At 40.6% G+C, this 20,165-nt stretch overlaps 1 pseudogene; it reads left to right on the forward strand.

The window, feature by feature from the left end:
• Nucleotides 1-12,432: 12,432 nt before the first annotated feature.
• On the forward strand, nt 12,433-18,433 carry LOC141561922 (germinal-center associated nuclear protein pseudogene; annotated as a pseudogene).
• Nucleotides 18,434-20,165: the final 1,732 nt, after the last annotated feature.

Raw genomic sequence — 20,165 nt, forward strand, 5'->3', positions numbered from 1 at the left:
TCAGGACTGATAGATACCACAAGGACTGGAAGCACGACTTACCAGCTGAAGAGAATCTGGAGTTTCAACAGGAAAGGTCAGTTCTCAGGGGAGGAATAAGAAAGACCAGCACAGACGGTGGGGTAGGGGCACACTGCGCCCATTGCGCTGGGAGGGGCTCTGGGATCAGAGAAGCCACTGAGGTAAAGGAATCTGGCACAGGCTGTTAGCTCTTCTCTGCTAATTATTTAGCAGTTCAGAAGAGAAAGCCAAAATATTTTAAAACTCAGATTAGATTTCCCCCCCCACCCCCACCCTGGGGGTGACTCGGCAGACTCGGCACCAGGGGGTGTGGCCTCAGCTACCTCCTAAGAATAGTTAAGAGACTGACAAGTGGGTGGATACGGCCCAAGGCAACACACACGGCCTAGCTTAGCTGGAGGGAGTGGAACTCAGCTCCAGGAAGTCCCAGAGAAGCGGAACCTTTGAACTAGGGACTGCAGTTTCTGGCAGACACTTCCAGTTTGAGCGCAGGGGCTTCTCACGTCACCTGCTGCAGACATCCACTCCCCACCCGGACACATAGGCTGAGCTTCTTGCTGTCTTCACTATTCTACGCCCTCAAAGCACAGCAGTGCTAATCACCTCTGAGGCGCTTCCAGGGAGGGGGTGGGGAACTCTCTCCCAGAGCTCTCTCTTAGCGCGGGCACGGGGGCCGCTGCATCCATCCGGTCTGGGAGGAAGCTGGTAAAGAAGTAAATAATTTCCTACCCCAAGGAGAGACCCCAAAACATTTTTTAAGTATGAGCAAAAAAGCTAGAAAAACTATAGATTCCTTCTATACAGAGAAAGAGCGGGTACCCAACCCCGAGGAAGTTGACAGCAGAGAATCAGATAACAACCTAAAGGGGAACGATTCCTGCCCCCCATCACATAACTCTCTCCTAGAAGAAGCTCTTAAGAAACTGAGGGAGATCGAAGAAAAATGGGGCAAGGAAAGGGAAGTTATGATAGAGAATAACAACGTCCTGAAATTGGAGTTGGAAAAAATAAAGAATTCACAGGAGATGCAGGGAAACAAAATTAGTGAATTAGAAAAGGTTAAAAAAACACAGGAAAGTAGGATTTCTGAATTGGAAAAGATAAAAAAGTCTCAAGAAAATAGAATTTCTGAATTGGAAAAAGAAAATAATTCTCAAAAAAAAAAAATTAGGGAAATGGAAAAAAATTCAATAGAGCAAAATAATTCATTTAAAAACGAAATTGGGCATTTACAAAAAGAACTAAAAACTGTGAAAGAAGAAAATAACTCCTTAAAAGTCAGGATGGAACAAATAGAAATGAATGATTCACAGAGAACCCAAGAATCACTCAAACAAAACAAAAAAAATGAGAAGCTGGAGAACAACGTCAAATACTTACTGGGAAAATCTATAGACCTGGAAAATAGATCTAGGAGAGATAATCTGCGGATTATTGGACTTCCAGAAAACTATGACCAAAAAAAGAGCCTAGATTCTATTTTACAGGAAATTATCAAAGAGAACTGTCCAGAGATAATAGAAACAGAAGGGAAAGTAGATGTGGAAAGAATTCATCGAACTCCTTCTGAAATAGACCCTAAAAAAAGAACACCACGGAATATTGTGGCTAAGCTGCAGAATTACCACACAAAGGAGAAAATCCTGCAAGCAGCTAGAAAAAAACAATTTAAATACCAAGGTGCCACAATAAGGGTCACCCAAGATCTGGCTGCCTCCACATTAAAAGATAGAAGGGCCTGGAACCTGATATTCCGTAAGGCAAAAGATCAAGGACTGCAACCAAGAATGAACTACCCAGCTAAGTTTAGCATCTTTTTCCACGGAAGAAGATGGTCATTCAATGAAACAGAGGAATTCTATATGTTTCTAAGAAAAAAACCAGACTTAAACAAAAAATTTGATCTACATCCACAAGACTGAAGAGAAACAGAAAAAGGTACACAGAACCCTTGAGAACTGTAACTCTGTTGTGGGTATATAAAAAATACTCAAGGATAATTTGATTTTACTGATATAAAAGAAAAAAAGGGGGGTGTAGTAAAGGGAAGGAGGTCGGTTCAGAAAAAGGGGAAGGAGTGATAAAAAGAGGGAAACTACATCCCAGGAAGAGACATAGAAAATACACCATATCTGAGGGAACTTAGTGAGGGGGAGAATCATTGTGTGAATCTTACTCTCATCAGAAGAGGCTCAAAGAGTAAATAATTAACATATTTGTTTTTCAGAGAATTTTCTCTCACCTCATTAAAAGGGGGGAGAGGAAAAGGGAAAAGGAAAAGGGGAATAAGTGAAGGGACTTGGAGGGAGGGGGGAGGGATCCTAAAAAAAAAAAAAAAAAAAAAGAGGGAGGGTTGCGCGTCACAAGGGGGGTCTGTAAATTAAATATCGGGGAGGGGGATCAGGGGGGTCAAGGGAAAAAAGCATAATCTGGGGATAATACGATGGCAGGAAATACAGAATTAGTAATTTTAACTGTAAATGTAAATGGGATGAACGATCCCATCAAACGGAGACGGATAGTAGATTGGATCAAAAAGCAGAACCCTACAATATGTTGCCTACAGGAAACACACTTAAAGCAGGGAGATACATACAGAGTAAAGGTAAAAGGTTGGAACAGAGCCTATTATGCTTCAGGTAAAGCCAAAAAAGCAGGGGTAGCTATCCTTATCTCAGATCAAGCAAAAGCAGAAGTAGATCTCGTTAAAAAAGATAAGGAAGGAAACTATATCCTGCTGAAAGGTAGCATAAATAATGAAGCCATATCAATACTAAACATATATGCACCAAGTGGTATAGCATCTAACTTTCTAAAGGAAAAGTTAAGAGAACTGCAAGAAGAAATAGACAGTAAAACTATAATAGTGGGAGATCTCAACCTTGCACTCTCAGATTTAGACAAATCAAACCACAAAACAAACAAGAAAGAAATTAAAAAAGTAAATAGAACATTAGAAAAACTAGGTATGATAGACCTTTGGAGAAAACTGAATGGCAATAGGAAGGAATATACTTTCTTCTCAGCAGTTCATGGATCCTATACAAAAATTGACCATATACTAGGACATAAAGATCTCAAAATTAAATGTAGGAAGGCAGAAATAATAAATGCCTTCTTCTCAGATCACAATGCAATAAAAGCTACATTCAGTAAAAAGTTAGGGGTAAATAGACCAAAAAGTAATTGGAAACTGAATAATCTCATCTTAAAGAATGACTGGGTGAAAGAGCAAATTATAGAAACAATTAACAATTTCACCCAAGATAATGATAATGATGAGACATCATATCAAAATCTTTGGGATGCAGCTAAAGCGGTAATAAGGGGAAATTTTATATCTTTAGAGGCTTATTTGAAGAAAATTGAGAAAGAGAAGATTAACGAATTGGGCTTACAACTTAAAAGGCTAGAAAAAGACCAAATTATAAACCCCCAACCAAAAATTAAACTCGAAATACAAAAATTAAAAGGAGAAATCAATAAAATTGAAAGTAAAAAAACTATTGAATTAATAAATAAAACCAAGAGTTGGTTTTATGAAAAAGCCAATAAAATAGATAAACCTTTGGTAAATTTGATCAAAAAAAAGAAAGAGGAAAATCAAATTGATAGTCTTACAAATGAAAAGGGGGATCTTTCCACCAATGAAGAGGAAATTAGAGAAATAATAAGGAGTTACTTTGCCCAACTTTATGCCAATAAATTTGATAACTTAAGTGAAATGGATGACTTCCTCCAAAAATATAGGCTCCCTAGATTAACAGAGGAGGAGATAAATTGCTTAAATAGTCCCATTTCAGAAAAAGAAATAGAACAAGCTATTAATCAACTCCCCAGGAAAAAATCCCCAGGGCCAGATGGATTCACATGTGAATTCTACCAAACATTTAAAGAACAATTAGCCCCAATGTTATATAAATTATTTGAAAAAATAGGGGATGAAGGAGTCCTACCAAATTCCTTTTATGACACAGACATGGTACTGATACCTAAACCAGGTAGATCGAAAACTGAGAAAGAAAATTATAGACCAATCTCCTTAATGAATATTGATGCTAAAATCTTAAATAAGATATTAGCAAAAAGACTTCAGAAAATCATCTCCAAGATAATACACTATGATCAAGTAGGATTTATTCCAGGAATGCAGGGCTGGTTTAATATTAGGAAAACTATTAATATAATTGACCATATTAATAATCAAATTAATAAGAACCATATGATCATCTCAATAGATGCAGAAAAAGCATTTGACAAAATCCAACATCCATTCCTACTAAAAACTCTTGAGAGTATAGGAATAAATGGATTATTCCTTAGAATAATCAGGAGTATATATTTAAGACCGTCAGTAAGCATAATATGCAATAGAAATAAACTGCAACCTTTCCCAGTAAGATCAGGAGTGAAATAAGGTTGCCCACTATCACCATTACTATTCAATATAGTACTAGAAACGCTAGCCTCGGGAATAAGAGCCGAGAAAGAGATTCAAGGAATTAGAGTAGGAAATGAGGAAATTAAACTATCACTTTTTGCAGATGACATGATGGTATACTTAGAGAACCCCAAAGACTCTGCTAAAAAGCTACTAGAAATAATTCAAAATTTCAGCAAAGTGGCAGGATACAAAATAAATCCACATAAATCCTCGGCATTTTTATATATCACTAACAAAATGCAACAGCAAGAGATACAAAGAGAAATTCCATTCCAAACAAATGTTGATAGTATAAAATATTTGGGAATCCATCTACCAAAGAAAAGTCAGGAATTATATGAGAAAAATTACAAAACACTTGCCACAAAAATAAAATCAGATTTAAATAATTGGAAAGACATTCAGTGCTCTTGGATAGGCCGAGCGAATATAATAAAGATGACAATACTCCCCAAACTAATCTATTTATTTAGTGCTATACCAATCAGACTCCCAAGAAACTATTTTAATGACCTAGAAAAAATAACAACAAAATTCATATGGAAGAATAAAAGGTCAAGAATTGCAAGGGAACTAATGAAAAAAAACTCAGAGGAAGGTGGTCTAAGTGTACCTGATCTAAAGCTATATTATATAGCAGCAGTCACCAAAACCATTTGGTATTGGCTAAGAAATAGACCGGTAGATCAGTGGAACAGATTAGATACAAAGGACAAAAAAGGGTACATCTATAGCAATCTAATCTTTGACAAACCCAAAGATTCCAACATTAGGGATAAAAATTCATTATTCGGAAAAAACTGTTGGGAAAACTGGAAATTAGTATGGCAGAAATTAGATATGGATCCACACTTAACACCATATACCAAGATAAGATCAAAATGGGTCCATGATTTAGGCATAAAGAGGGAGATAATAAATAGATTAGAGGAACAGAGGATAATCTACCTCTCAGACTTGTGGAGGAGGAAGGAATTTATGACCAGAGGAGAACTAGAGATCATTATTGATCACAAAATAGAAGATTTTGATTACATCAAACTAAAAAGTTTCTGTACAAATAATACTAATCTAAACAAGATTAGAAGGGAAGTAACAAATTGGGAAAATATTTTTAAAAACAAAGGTTCTGACAAAGGTCTCATTTCCAAAATATATAGAGAACTGACCATAATTTATAAGAAACCAAACCATTCTCCAATTGATAAATGGTCAAAGGATATGAACAGACAATTCTCAGAGGAAGAAATTGAAACTATATCCACTCACATGAAAGAGTGTTCTAAATCACTACTGATCAGAGAAATGCAAATTAAGACCACTCTGAGATACCACTACACACCTGTCAGATTGGCTAAGATGACAGGAACAAATAATGACAAATGTTGGAGGGGATGTGGGGAAATTGGGACACTAATACATTGCTGGTGGAGTTGTGAAAGAATCCAGCCATTCTGGAGAGCAATCTGGAATTATGCCCAAAAAGTTATCAAACTGTGCATACCCTTTGACCCAGCAGCGCTACTACTGGGATTATATCCCAAAGAAATACTAAAGAGCGGAAAGAGACATATATGTGCCAAAATGTTTGTGGCAGCTCTTTTTGTTGTAGCTAGAAACTGGAAGATGAATGGATGTCCATCAGTTGGAGAATGGTTGGGTAAATTGTGGTATATGAAAGTTATGGAATATTATTGCTCAGTAAGAAATGACCAGCAGGAGGAATACAGAGAGGGTTGGAGAGACTTAAATCAACTGATGCTGAGTGAAATGAGCAGAACCAGAAGATCACTGTATACTTCAACAACGATACTGTATGAGGATGTATTCTGATGGAAGTGGAAATCTTCAACATAAAGAAGATCCAACTCACTTCCAGTTGATCAATGATGGACAGAAATAACTACACCCAGAGAAGGAACACTGGGAAGTGAATGTAAATTGTTAGCACTACTGTCTATGTACCCAGGTTACTTATACCTTCGGAAGCTAATAATTAATGTGCAACAAGAAAATGGTATTTGCTCACATATATTATATCTAGGTTATATTGTAACACATGTAAAATGTATGGTATTGCCTGTCGTCGGGGGGAGGGAATAAGGGAGGGGGGGTAATTTGGAAAAATGAATACAAGGGATAATATTATAAAATATATATATATATATATATATATATAAAATAAAAAAAATTAAAAAAAAAATAAAATTTAAAAAAAAAAAAAAAAAAAAAGGTAAATAGAATTCTCCATTAAATTCATCTGGACTAATAAAAAAAAAAAAAAAAAATGGAATGATATTAGAGAGTTTTTTTTTTTTTTTTTTAAGTACTGAAGTTTAAAAGATTTTTGGAGTGACCTGAATTTAAGCATCGAATTCAACTAACTGAATCATTATATTTTATCCCTGAATATTTCAGTTAGTTAATTTCCTAATTGTAGTAGAAACTTTATATTTGTATATTTTACTAAATTGGCCTAATTTAAATATAATTAATTCCTTGGGTGTTCATTTATTATTTTGCTTGAGTCTCTTCAAAATGTATTACAAGGAGCCAATTTTTATTAAGAAAGAGATCTTGTATTTGAAAATGCCACTGGAATTAAAAATAATTGCACTTTAAAATTGAATCTATCTCCATAAAATGACAAAAAAGACTCACTCCACTATTGTAATGAGTTATTAATCGATTCAGATCATTAATTTAAGATGACTTTTTAAAAAAATTCAAATAGTTTCTTAAAAGTCATCAAAAATTAAAGTAAAATCAAGATAAAATAGAATGTTATCATTAGAATTCAGGGATCACTGTTCTAATCACTGTGTAAATGACCATTATTTCAATAATATAAAAATTCATTGTTATTATTTCATATTGGCCTCTTAAATTGTTTTGTCAAATCCTGAAAACATTAACATGCCTTATCAAGTAGAAGTCAAGATGAAAAGAAATACCTGTAAAACAGTAAGAGAAGTGAAACTTAACACTTTTCAAACCATTTGATCCCTAAAATAACCTAACCCAATTACAAATAGATTAAAATTGGAATCCCCAAATACTGGCTTGTATGCTTTTGCTTTTTTTTTTTTTTTTCTTTCTCTTTGCTATATGTCATCTGCCTTGAGCTTATCCTCCTGTTAAACCAGAGGACATGTTACACCATAATAAGAAGTTATTTGCAAGAAAGGCAATTCCTTTCTATCCCAGAGTCTCAATCAACAAAATTTTAATGAGTTCCTTATTTCTTCTGAGAAAGGCTTCAGTGACCTTTCACCTTTTATATAGGACAATTCTTTTTGGATTTCTCCAAACTCAAACTTAAAAGCCCTATTAATCTTCGTAGAGTAATAAGATAATTCAATAAATTGAAGACTTTTCTTCACCTTATTAAATGTAAGTTACTGGAAAAAAATAAAACAATTCTGGTTCTTAAGGAGCTTATATTCTATTGAGGTCATACTGCAAATAGTCAAGCAATCAAATACCAAGAAATTTTAAAAGAAGGACAGAAACACATGAAAGAAGTGAACTATGTTTAAGTAAACAATCAATAACAAAAAACTTCCCATCCTGATGGGTAGAATTTGTTTATTTTATGAGTTGTAAATTCTTACATTAAAAATTCAACAATCTTCTCAAATGAGTTACTAGAGCTGGATCTATCATGCCCTTGGGAATAAAACTTAGGTGGCCTCTGAGGCCTGCTCTAAATTAAAGTGGAATTAATTTTGCTTTAAGTATAGCATTTCACAATGAATATGGAGAAATATTTGCTTTTTTTGTTGTACCACTATGACCAAAATTCCTCTGAGGACCTCAATTTTCCAAGTATAGCTTCTTCATTCATATATTATTTGCTTCACGAGAGTCTAACTTGTCTTCCATTTGAAATTACTTCCACATCAAATAAATCGATCTAAACCGCAAAGGAGGTTGATGGATTAAATTTTCCCTTATGTTTGATTCATGGAAATCTTTACTATAATTACGACTTCAACCAACAGGACATGATAAAATAAATATTGATCATAGTCTGAGTTTCATCTCAAATATTATGGTTAAATGGTATCCTGTTATAAAGATAACATATTTAAATATGTTGAGAAATTTAAAAATACTTTAAAAATTTTACCATTTTTTCCAAGAATGTGTTATTTTTCTACATACATATATTCACACCCACATACCCTCATGAATACACACACACAAATATATATATGTGTGTGTATTTCTGTAAAATATATATATATATATATGTTTATAAATTTAAAAATAGTTATTTTCTAAATTTTAACTCAATGTTATTTTTGACTACATGTAATTTTAGCTTTTAAAATAAATAGGAACATATCATAAAACAAATAGTCTCCATCATCTTAATGCTCAAGACCTTTAGAACTTGTAATTTAATTATTGACAGGTTTGTGAACAGTCACATTCACAACTTTATTAAATATAAACACATATTCTTAGATCACTTACTGTCTGTAGCTAGTATCTATATTTTCAATATTATTTCTTTATTCTAAGTAATATAAATATATATTTGTTAAAAATAAGAGTGTTGCATTTCTCATTCTCTAGCTTTCCTGATAAATTAAAAGCATTTGTTAATGTGATGTTTGATGGTAACAATTTTATTTTATTATTCCAATCTATATTTCAGAATGCATCATTGGCACATGCAAAACAGTGTAATTTGCTTGAACTGGTACAAATTACAAGATGCTGATCTAGTCTAATAAACACCTGCTTTCCTAAGCTATCAATTAATCACTAGAAACTGCTGAAATATTTAGTGTATTGCTTAGATTTTCTAAAAGGGAATATGAATATTATTATATTACTTATAATTACTATTTTATTAATTTATTACTATTAATGTACAATATATTTCACTTTATTAACTTGCTACTATTAATGCATAATAATATTATTGCATATATTGTTAAACATTTTTTCATAGCTATCATGGAATCAAAGATATGGGGGAAAAAAGCATCTATTCCTTCTGTCTCTGAAAAAAAAAGGTATTTAATCACATCTGTTTTCTTTTATATATGGCTACTTTGCTCCTTTGCTTTTCAAAATTCCTCACAGAATGATTTTTTTTTCTGTAATTTCATTAGTATAAATCTATTGGTATTCCAAAGGAAAACTCCCTCTAACCAAAGTAGATGAGTAACTGCTTAGTTACAGTGGATTTATATAAAAAAGTTAAATGATCTACCCAAAATGGTCATGATGAGTAGAAGGTTGACATCAATGAATATCAAAATAGTTCTTACTCAGAGGTTTGCTCTAGGTTCAATATGGCTATGTATCTCTGTTTTTCCTACAGACACAAACACAGACACGTGTGTGGGTATACATGTATATATATATATATATATATATATATATATATATATATATATATATATATATATATATATATGTATGTTTTAATTTGCAATTAGAATTTGATTGCAAATAATTTTAAGGATAATATTCAATTTAAAGTCCACTGAAGGCAGAACCAGAAAAAGACATTGTTTTTATTCATTTTGGTCATAAATGCATTTTAGACTTGCCTTTCTAAAAACCAGAAAATACCTTTTATAACTGAACCTTAATATTTTCTGAAATATGAGTGTACTCTTTCCACAAGTACATATTAAAATCTTTTTATGAGTTAATAGGCAACCTTTGTGAATTAGAGAGACAGAATATGTATATATAAGAATTATATTCAAGTTACCTCAGGTTTATATATGTATTGATTTTATCATACTTAGTTTTTAGGCAGTTTATAACCATCACACAAATCCAGAAGTTTTAGGATATGTTACAAAGTGTCTACACTCAGTTTTAGTTATTTCCATTGGAAATTGAAGGCTTCCAAAGATGAATTCAAAATATTTCCTTAGCAGCTAAAAGATTAGTTAATAATACTCTGCCTTTTAATTCTTAACTCGGACAGTATTTGAGTCTTCCCAGTTTTTGAGGCTAACAATTGACCATCTATTGCACTTCAGTTCTCACAGATCACTTCTATTACTTTGCTTTTTTCCCCTCTCTAAAGGAAAAGGGAAATTGAATTCAAGATCAGCTCACAGCATAAAGAATCACTTATTGGAGAAACATCATTCTACCATCTAGTTTTATATTTCTTCCTATCTCTATTTTTGTCCTTTAAAATCTCATAGTATTTCCTTTAGTTATGATACATATCCCATTATTTTCTATTCTGTACTGAGTCCTTATGCTTTTGTTCTTTTCTTTTGATCACAACTATGCATTGTCAGGTGGGCTATGTGTAACATTATCATTACATAACCTTATATAGGAAGCAACAGTTATTTGTATTTGAGAGGTAAAGGCTGCTTCCAATACTTCCTCAAACCAATAGAACCTGATGCCCATAAAGTTTTTTTTTTTTGTTTTTTGTTTTTTAATGCTAAGTATACTGTATTAATCTGCATTCATTGCAGTCAAAGTAGACACTTTATATATTTGTTGTAAGTATGAATGGACAAATGAACAAAAAAAAAAAAAAGAGAGAGCAAGTCCATTAAAGATTGGTCACAAAAGATATTGAAGGAAATAATTGTTTGGACATGTATGCATATATTGTATTTAACTTATACTTTAATATATTTAACATGTATTGGTCAACCTGTCATGTGGGGGACGGGAAGGAGGGGAAAAGTTGGAACAAAAGGTTTTGCAATTATCAATGCTGAAAATTATCTATGCAGATATCTTGTAAATAAAAAGGCTATAATAAAAAATAAAAAAATAAATAAAATGGAAAAACAAAAGATATTAAAGGACTTCAAGATTGCATCATATGATCATTGTCTGAAGGTACTAGTGATAAAATTGAAGTCTGACACAAAATGATGCAGTTGGAAACTGTACCAATTGATGAGTTTCGGCACCAAATGTTGGGGTTCAGTGCCAATTCCTGCTTTAAAATACAAGGCATTTGTGGTTGTTGTTGTTGCTGTTGCAAAGGAAGAATTGGATTCAGAAGGTAAAAATAACCTGGGAAGAAAAACAGAAAATGCAGAGTTTACATTCATTTCCCAGTGTTCCTCCTCTGGGTGTAGCTGATTCTGTCCATCATTGATCTATTGGAACTGGATTAGATCTTCTCTATGTTGAAGATATCCACTTCCATCAAAATACATCCTCATACATTATTGTTGTTGAAGTGTATAATGATCTCCTAGTTCTGCCCATTTCACTCAGCATCAGTTGATGTAAGTCTCTCCAAACCTCTCTGTATTCATCCTGCTGATCATTTCTTACAGAACAATAATATTCCATAACACTCATAACCCAACCATTCTCCAATTGATGGGCATCCATTTATTTTCCAGTTTCTAGCCACTATGAAAAGGGCTGCCACAAACATTTTGGCACATACAGGTCCTTTTCCCTTCTTTAGTATTTCCTTGGGATATAAGCCCAGTAGTAGCACTGCTGGATCAAAGGGTATGCACATTTTGATAACTTTTTGGGCAATGTATACCTGTTTCAAGGTCATGACCACCCTATGTTCTAAATCAAAAGAAAGGGGGGAATGCTAGGTTCCTTACTGGGTGGTAAGTAGGTACCTAACAATTCTCTAGTTCAGAATTCATGCCTTAAATTCACACCTTTAAAAGGAGTTTACACCTTTAAGGTAGTTAACACCTTTAAAAGAGGTTGCTCATTGGTCTGTAAGGAGTTCCCTCCCACTAGCCCATTCTCTGCGAGGATTTAAGGAGCCAGGATTCAGGAAGAACATCTGAGATTCGACTGTGGTGCTGACTGGGGACACTTGGACAAGAGCAGATTCACAAGGACTAAAGGAAAAGCCGGCTTGTGGAGATTCACAGGTAGGATTGACTTCCGGGAAACCCAGGTAAGTTTGATTCATTTCCATATCTACCACCTGTCCTTCTGTTCGTGATTGGGGAGCTGCTGGAATGGCCACGATGAAGACAAACTTAGAGGAGGAAGTGATGTCTTTGCTCTCCTCGTCTAACAGTGGCTCCCTGGGAACGTTCCAGGTTCAGCCACCATTTGGATTTGGTCAGCCCTGGCTTTTTGGCCAGAGCGCCGTGGGCTCGGGGCAGAGCACGGGATTCGCCCAGACTTCTGGGGGTACCCAGTCTTCCTCAGGATCTACGCTCGGATTTCCGGTCACCTCCAGAGCCTCCCAGGCTCCTGTCATCATGGCGCCTTCTGGAACCCCCAGTGCATCTGGATTTAGTTTCAAGACTCCCACCAACATCGGAGCTTTCCCCAGTGCTCCAGGCTTTGGGCACGGTAGCCGGGAGGCATCAGACTGTAGTTTGGGGCTATCCGAGGTCAGCTTTAAAGTTCAACCTTCAGACCAATCTTTGGAGCCGAATCGGAGCCGGAGAAGACGCAGAGCCACATCAGTCCGGGCTCTTTCACCTTCTCCCTCCCAGTTAGTGGGGGGCCTGAGGCGCTGGTCTCCTTCACATTTTCCCAGGGCTCAAGCAGCTCAGGCACCAGCCCAAGTCTTTCTTTCTCCAAATTAACTAGCAACCCTCCCTCCTCAACTTTTGCCTCTCTAAGTCAGAATGTGGAGGAAGAAAAGAAGAGCCCTAAACCAGCATTTGGGAGTTCAGGGAGCAGCTTCACGAGCTTCACCTCACCGGGCTTTGTAGGGGAGCCCTTTTCTAGGAGCAAAGCAGCGGTCAAGCTAGGAAGGGAAGATGCTGGTGGCCAGGAAGGGTCGCTATCTGGCCAGGTGAAAGGGCTGAAAAGGAAGAAAGACCAGGACCCGTCACCCAGGAGACCAGACTATGACTCTGTAGATGACATGGAGCTCTTGTCACAGGGAGATCATCCTCCAAAGAAGAGCCCTCCTCGCCTGGCTCGCCCACCGGGTGGCAGCTTGTTGGGGGGACGCTGCAGGGCATGCTGAGGAGTAACAAAGAAGGCGGCAGCCTGGGATGCAAAGAAATGAAAAAGGAAGTGGGGAGTTTAGAATCCAGTGAGACGGACCTAGGTGCTGGAGCGGGCGCAACCTCGTCCACTTTGTCTGCCCGCCTGCTGAAGGAGGAGGAAATGGATGGCAAAAGGGGCCAGAAAGTGTCCGCCAGCTGGGCTACCCCTTCCCGCCGCCGAGGGAAGAAGATCGAGCAGCCTGTCACCCAGCGAGCTCACCGCCATTCAGTGCAAGAACATCCCCAACTACCTCAAGGACAGAGTGATCCTAGAGGAGCACTTTGGCCGATTTGGGAAGTTGCAGCGCATCCATCCCCGGCGCCGACAAAAGCTCCCCACTGTGCTCTTCTCGGACTACGCATCTGCAACCCTGACTCGGAAGAAAGGGAAAGGCTTGCAGAAAGTACTCATCTTTTGGCACAAGAAAAATAAGTCCTAGGAAGAAGAACTTTAACCCAAAGGAGAAAATATCAAGTGAGGGAGAAGCTAGTCAAAGCTGGGAAGACTCTCCTTCCAGCGCTCCCAGCTGCCCAAACCCCTTTGGAGACCTGCAACTGGCCAGTAGAGCAGCCTTCTCAGGAAGAGTTCTCCAGTTAAGAAATCGAGCCATAGCAAGTCAATGCAGTTTGAGGGGGAGCCCTTTGATTGTGGGACTGAGATCCCAAGCTTAGGCAATCCGGGACTATCAGTGATCACCCTCAGCACCTTGATAAGCGCGGTGGCCGTGACTTCCGAGGACAAGTACCGCCTCCTTGACCAGAGGGATAAGATCATGAGGCAAACTCAAGTGAAGAGAACGGATATGGACAAAGCCAAAACCCTTTTTGGGACGTGCCGAGGCATGTGTCCCGAAATAGAGCGCTACATGAGAGAGACCAGGAAGCAGCTGAGCTCTTTCAAAGTGATCCCTGGCACAGATCAGGTGGACCACGCGGCAGCAATAAAGGAATACAGCCACTTCTCAGCTGACCAGGAGGAGCCTCTGCCTCATGAACTGCGTCCCTCGGAGGTGCTCGGCATGACCTTGGACTACCTGGTCACTCAGATCATGGACCAGAGGGAAGGGAGCTCGCGCGACTGGTACGACTTTGTGTGGAACAGGACCCCTGCAATCAGGAAGGACATCACCCAGCAGCATCTCTGTGACCCCCTCACAGTGTCGCTGATTGAGAAGTGCATCCGCTTCCACATCCACTGTGCGCACTCGATGTGTGAGGAGCCCATGGGCACATTCGACGCCAAGATCAACCAGGAGAATATGACCAAGTGCCTGCAGAGCCTTAAGAAAATGTACCAGGACCTGGCCAACAAGGGCGTCCTCTGTGCCAGGGAAGCGGAATTCCGAGGCTACCATGTTCTGCTCAATCTCAACAAGGGCGACTTCCTGAGAGAGGTGCAGCAGTTCTGGCCTGAGGTCCGAAACTCCCCCAAGGTGAAATTTGCAGTCAGGCTTTTGCAGTCCTGAACAGCAACAACTTTGTCAGGTTCTTCAAGCTGGTGAGCTCTGCCTCCTACCTCAACGCCTGCCTCCTGCACTGCTACTTCAATCAGATCCGGAAAGATGCATTGCGGGCTCTCAATGTGGCGTATACAGGGAGCACTCGGAGATCCACACGCTTTCCCGTGGATCACCTAGTGCCCATGTTACTGTTTAGAGATGCCGAGGAAGCCACTGACTTCTTGAGTTCCTGTGGCCTCAGTGTGTTTGATGGCTGTGTGGAGCTGAATCGGTCCCCCTTCTTGGAACCCGGGGGGCTTATCCAAGGCAAAGAAGTGCACTTTTATCACTGTATCCGTTGGAGAAGTGGTGAATGGGGGGGCCATTACCCCTAGTCCCTCATCGCTTCAACACCCAGAACAAATACGTGGGAGAGAGCACGGCCCCTGAGTCTGCTGTGAGTGGACAGAAACCCAGTGTGGAGAGTGGAGAAGGCAGGAAGATGGAAAAAGGCAGCCCTGGGACCGAAGTGCTGGCGCTGAGTGTTCCGCCGCAGCCCTAGCTCCCCCTGCCTCAGCCGCTGCTGACCCAGACCACCGGTCTGCCGCCAGCCTTCGGGGCTCCTGCCCCTGTCCTGCCATTGGCTGCCTCGTCATCTCGATTCCAGCCCGTGGGGCAGCCCGAGCTGCCTCCTCCCAAACCTCGGCCTAGCTACACTGACTGGGACCTCATGGGGGTCGTGGAAGACCTTGCCCAGGACGTCCTCAGAGGCTACTATGAAGTCGGCCAGGCCGGAGCTGCCTACGCTGCTGCAGCCTTGAGGGTTTCCAAAATGGTCATGGAGGAGCTCTTGGCCACAAGCACAGAGGACATGTTGAGGCAGACCACTGCTGACTAACTGAACAAAGAAAGAGCAAGAATTCATGAAGAACAGAAAAGAGCTGAAGAACAAAGACGGGGCCAGGAGAAAGAGCGCCCCCTGGCCAATCTGAGCCAGGTGCTGGTGGCTGAGGCGGTGGCCGAATGTGTGCGGGAAATCTCTTTCCAGGAGCTGAAGAGCGCCATGGAAACCTGAGAGTAGGGCCTGCGTGGCCCGGTGTTCTGAAGACGTCAGCGATCTTCTCTTCTCATGGATTTCTTCTTGCCAGAGGAGATTTTTCAGAGTGCCCGAGAGACCCTCCTGGAACTTCAGTGCCTCTGTAAATACTGGCAGAGGTGGAGGAAAGCCCTTGCAGCCCGGAAAAAACTCAAGAGACAGATGAGAGCATTCCCCGCAACCCCCTGCCGTGTGGACCTCAGCAACAAATTGCAGGCTTTGGCCCCCAGTGCCGAGTGTCCCATTGCTAAAGAGAACCTGACCAAAGGAGTCCTGAATCTGGGGCACTCGGGGAAAACTGGGGCTCTCCTGCACCAGGTTACAGTGGGTGAGAAACAAGACGATACATCAAATGAAGGTTCAATATTTCTACCAGCAATTGCTCAGTGAAGCCGTGTGGACCTCTCTGGACTTGCCGGCCCTCCTTGCGGAGCATTATTACCCTGGGCAGCGGGAACAGGTGTTCTGGAAGCTGGTCGTGGTGCTGCCTGACAGTGAAGAGCCTGCCTCAGGCTATTCCAGCAGGATTCTAGCCAATTGGCTGAAGGCCCATCACGCTTCCCAGGGGATCCAGACATTGATGGTCTGGGTCAACGTGTGCATTAAGGTAGCCCACGGCCTGTTGACCGACTGGGCCCTTGATGCCACGGAGACGCAGAAGGATTTTCTGGGCACCAGCCGCCTAATCTTCCTGCTGCCCGCCTCGGGCCAGAGTGTCGTGGCAGCGGAGGAGGATGTGTACTGGCTCTCGGCCCTGCTGCGGGCTCCCAAACAGCTGCTGCAGGCGAAGCCCTTCCAGCCACCGGTGCTCCTGGTGGTTCCTGTGCCCGGCCAGGAGGGGACCAGCATGAGGGACGGTCTGAGGCTTCAGGACTTGCTTTCATCCCATCTTATCTCGGATTACATGGTGTTGGAGATCCCAGCTGCTGTCAACAATCTCCAAGGCACCAACAGGGTGTCCCAGGACGTCAAGTGGCAAGTGGCTGGTGTCCCACTGCCCCAGCTCCCCAGAGCTCTGCTGCCAGACCCTGCCCCAACAAGGACGGCGTCAGCCGCGAGTTCAGAGAGCGCTTCTTCTAAGACCTCAAGGAGCAGCGTGTTGCCGGCCTGGCCTCGTAGGAGCCCAGCGCCATTATTGAGCTCTTCAACGGAGTGCTGCAGTTCCTGGCGGACGTGGCCTCCTCTGAGCAGCTGTGCCACCTGTCCGGGCCCATCATGGAGTTCGCCGAGCCGGGCGGCAACAAGCTGCTTCCTCACCTGTGGTGGAACGCTCCCGGCTACCTGGCCTGGCTGAAGAAGGTCGTTCTCTCCTTCCAGTTGTCCCCCCCCCATGGACTTCCCCGCCCCCGGTGCTCCGTGGCCTCTCATGTGCAACATGATCTCCCAGTATGTCTCCCAGATCCCGAGCTGTTGCCAGACGCAGCCCATCCTGCAGTCTCAGGTGGAGAACCTCCTGAGTCGGACGTACAGCAAGTGGAGGAACAAAGACCTGGGGGCCTTGGGCGAGATGGGCCCCTTGTGGAGGAGATTCCATGGGATGACATCATCGCTCTATGCATTAATCACAAGCTGCAGGACTGGAAGTCTCCCACTCTGCCAATCACGTCAGAGGCTCAGGGCGAAGATAGTCAGATCTGAGTCTACTTTTTCAAGAGCCACTTAAAAAGCTACGAGGTCCCCAGGGCCTGGGAACACGCCCGGCTGCAGACCCAGAAGGGGATCCAGCGGCACGGCCACGGACATTTGGGCATAAAGCCTTTGGGCTCCGCCAAGAGCCTCTCCTCATCGTGGCTCTACATTCTCTACGGCGGGACCAGGGCCCCGGAGAGCGGCCATGCCGGCCGCGTGTCCGACGCCGAGGAGCTGGCCCGCACCGCTTCGGCCGAGGAGCTGCTCCCGGAGCGCCTGGCCGCCAGCCTTCAGCTGGAGAAGGAGGAGAGCAGTAGGTTCGAAGATCAGCTGCGTCTCTGGATGTCGGGAGACGGCGAGCAGGGGCCGGACTCGAGCCCCGCCCCCGTCTACCTTCCTCAAGCTCTCCTATAGACGCCTCAAACTCTGTGGCCCGTCCTCCGAGTGTCAACGCCCAGCAGCCCCCGGGACCAGAAGGCCGAGGCCGGCTCCGGCCATGGGCGTGTCTCTGACCCACAAGCTGAGACACTTAGAAAGCCTGATTTTACAGGAGGAGCTCCTCTGGGAGCTGCACCTCTCCAACTTGTTGGACATGGTGGACATCTGACAAGCCGGCCAGTGGGGAGGGGACTCGAGGCCCAGGGGCCGTGCTCTGCGCCCACACAATAATGTTCTCTCGCCCAGTGGCTGGGACTGTGGCTGTAAATCAAGAAAATAAAGACTGGGATTGTCAAAAAACAAAAAACAAAAAACAAAAAAAAAAAACAACACCAAACAAACAAACAAACAAAACCAAAAAAAAAAAAAAAACAGACTAAAAAAGAATGAAAAATTGGATATGTTTATATTTATGATATGCAGTCTGAATGAAATGGTCAATCAAAATCTCTTACTCTCTTACTTTACATGAGTAAATTTGATATGATACATGGAAAATAAGGAGAGAAACTGAGGCTGATGAAAGTTGAGGCAGGAAAGCCTAAGGCTGCCAAAAGTAGGGAGGAAAAATGAGGAGGGGGGCTAGTTTTGGTTACAGGCATTTTTCCCATGAAAGAAGAGTAGCTACCCTCTGGGTTACCATGAGCTCCATCATCATAATTCTCACTGACATGGAACCAGTGCTTTTAATGATATTTGCACAGCACAGTTGTTTGAGCACAGGGCATGAAATAAAGACTCAAAAAAAAAAAAAAAAAAAAAAAAAAACTGCTTCTGCTACTACCTGTCTACAAGACCATGAACAAGTGCCTCAATCTCTCTAAGACTGCTTTCTTGTCCATAAAATGACGATGTTAATAGCTGTAAGGTCCATGTTGTTGGGAGGTTTAAAGGAGACAATGAATAGAAAGGGTGTTCCAAACCTCCCAGCCATATCTCTCCAAATTTACTTATAGTTGAAGGCTACAATGTGGTTTAGAAACAGTAGAATATTCTTTTTAAAGCTGGAAAACGATTCAACAGATTTGATCAAACAATGTACATTAATTAAACACTTACTATGTGGGAGATACTGTGCAAGGTGCTAGGAACAGCAATCCTACAAGTAGGAATTATTCTAAATGAAGATAACAATGTGCACATATATTGGCATATTTTCTTATTGTTCAGTCATTTTTCTGTAATTTCTGACTCTTTGTTAACCCATCTGGGGTGTTTTTGGAAAAATTACCAAAATAGTTTGGCCTTTCCTTCTCCAGCAATTTTACATGTTAGGAAACTGAGGCAGACAGGTTGAAGTGATTTATCCAGAATCACACAGCTAGTGAATATCTGAATTCAGGAAAATAAATCTTGCTGACTCCAGGTCCACTACTCTATACATTGTACCACCTACCTGTCCTATAGGTATAAGCATGATACATACCTACATACATACATACACATTAGAACCATCAGTTTAGCACCAGAAGGGAATATGAAAATCTTTTAGTTCAACTTCTTTATTTTACAGATGAAGAAACTGAGATTAGAGAGGCAAATATAACTAATAAATATTAGGAAGCAAAATCTAAACCCATGTTAGAAAGGCTTGGAGAGACTTACACCAACTGATGCTGAGTGAAATGAGCAGAACTATTACACTTCAGCAACAATATTGTATGATGATGTATTCTGATGGGAAGTGGATATCTTCAACATAGAGAAGAGCTAATCCAATTCCAACTGATCAATGGTGGACATAAATAGCTACACCCAGAGAAGGAACACTTGGAAATCAGTGTAAACTGTTTGCATTTTTTTCTTTTTCTTCCCAGATTATTTTTACCTTCTGAATCCAATTCTTTCTTTGCAACAGCAACAACAACAAAAAAAATTTGGTTGTACACACATATTTAATATGTATTGGAATGCCTGCCATCTAGGGGAGGTGGTGGAAGGAAGGAGGGAAAAATTCGGAACAGAAGTGAGTACAAGAGATAATGCTGTAAAATATCATTCATGCATATGTACTGTCAAAAATTAAATTATAAAATTGATAAAAAAAAGAAATGTATTCACACTCAATCAGTTTTTTTCTCTGGAGGTGTATAGCATTTTTCATCATAAATACTACAGAAGTATCTTGAATCATTGTAATATTGAGA

Source organism: Sminthopsis crassicaudata, chromosome 3 (genome assembly GCF_048593235.1).
Source record: "Sminthopsis crassicaudata isolate SCR6 chromosome 3, ASM4859323v1, whole genome shotgun sequence".
NCBI lineage: Eukaryota > Metazoa > Chordata > Mammalia > Dasyuromorphia > Dasyuridae > Sminthopsis > Sminthopsis crassicaudata.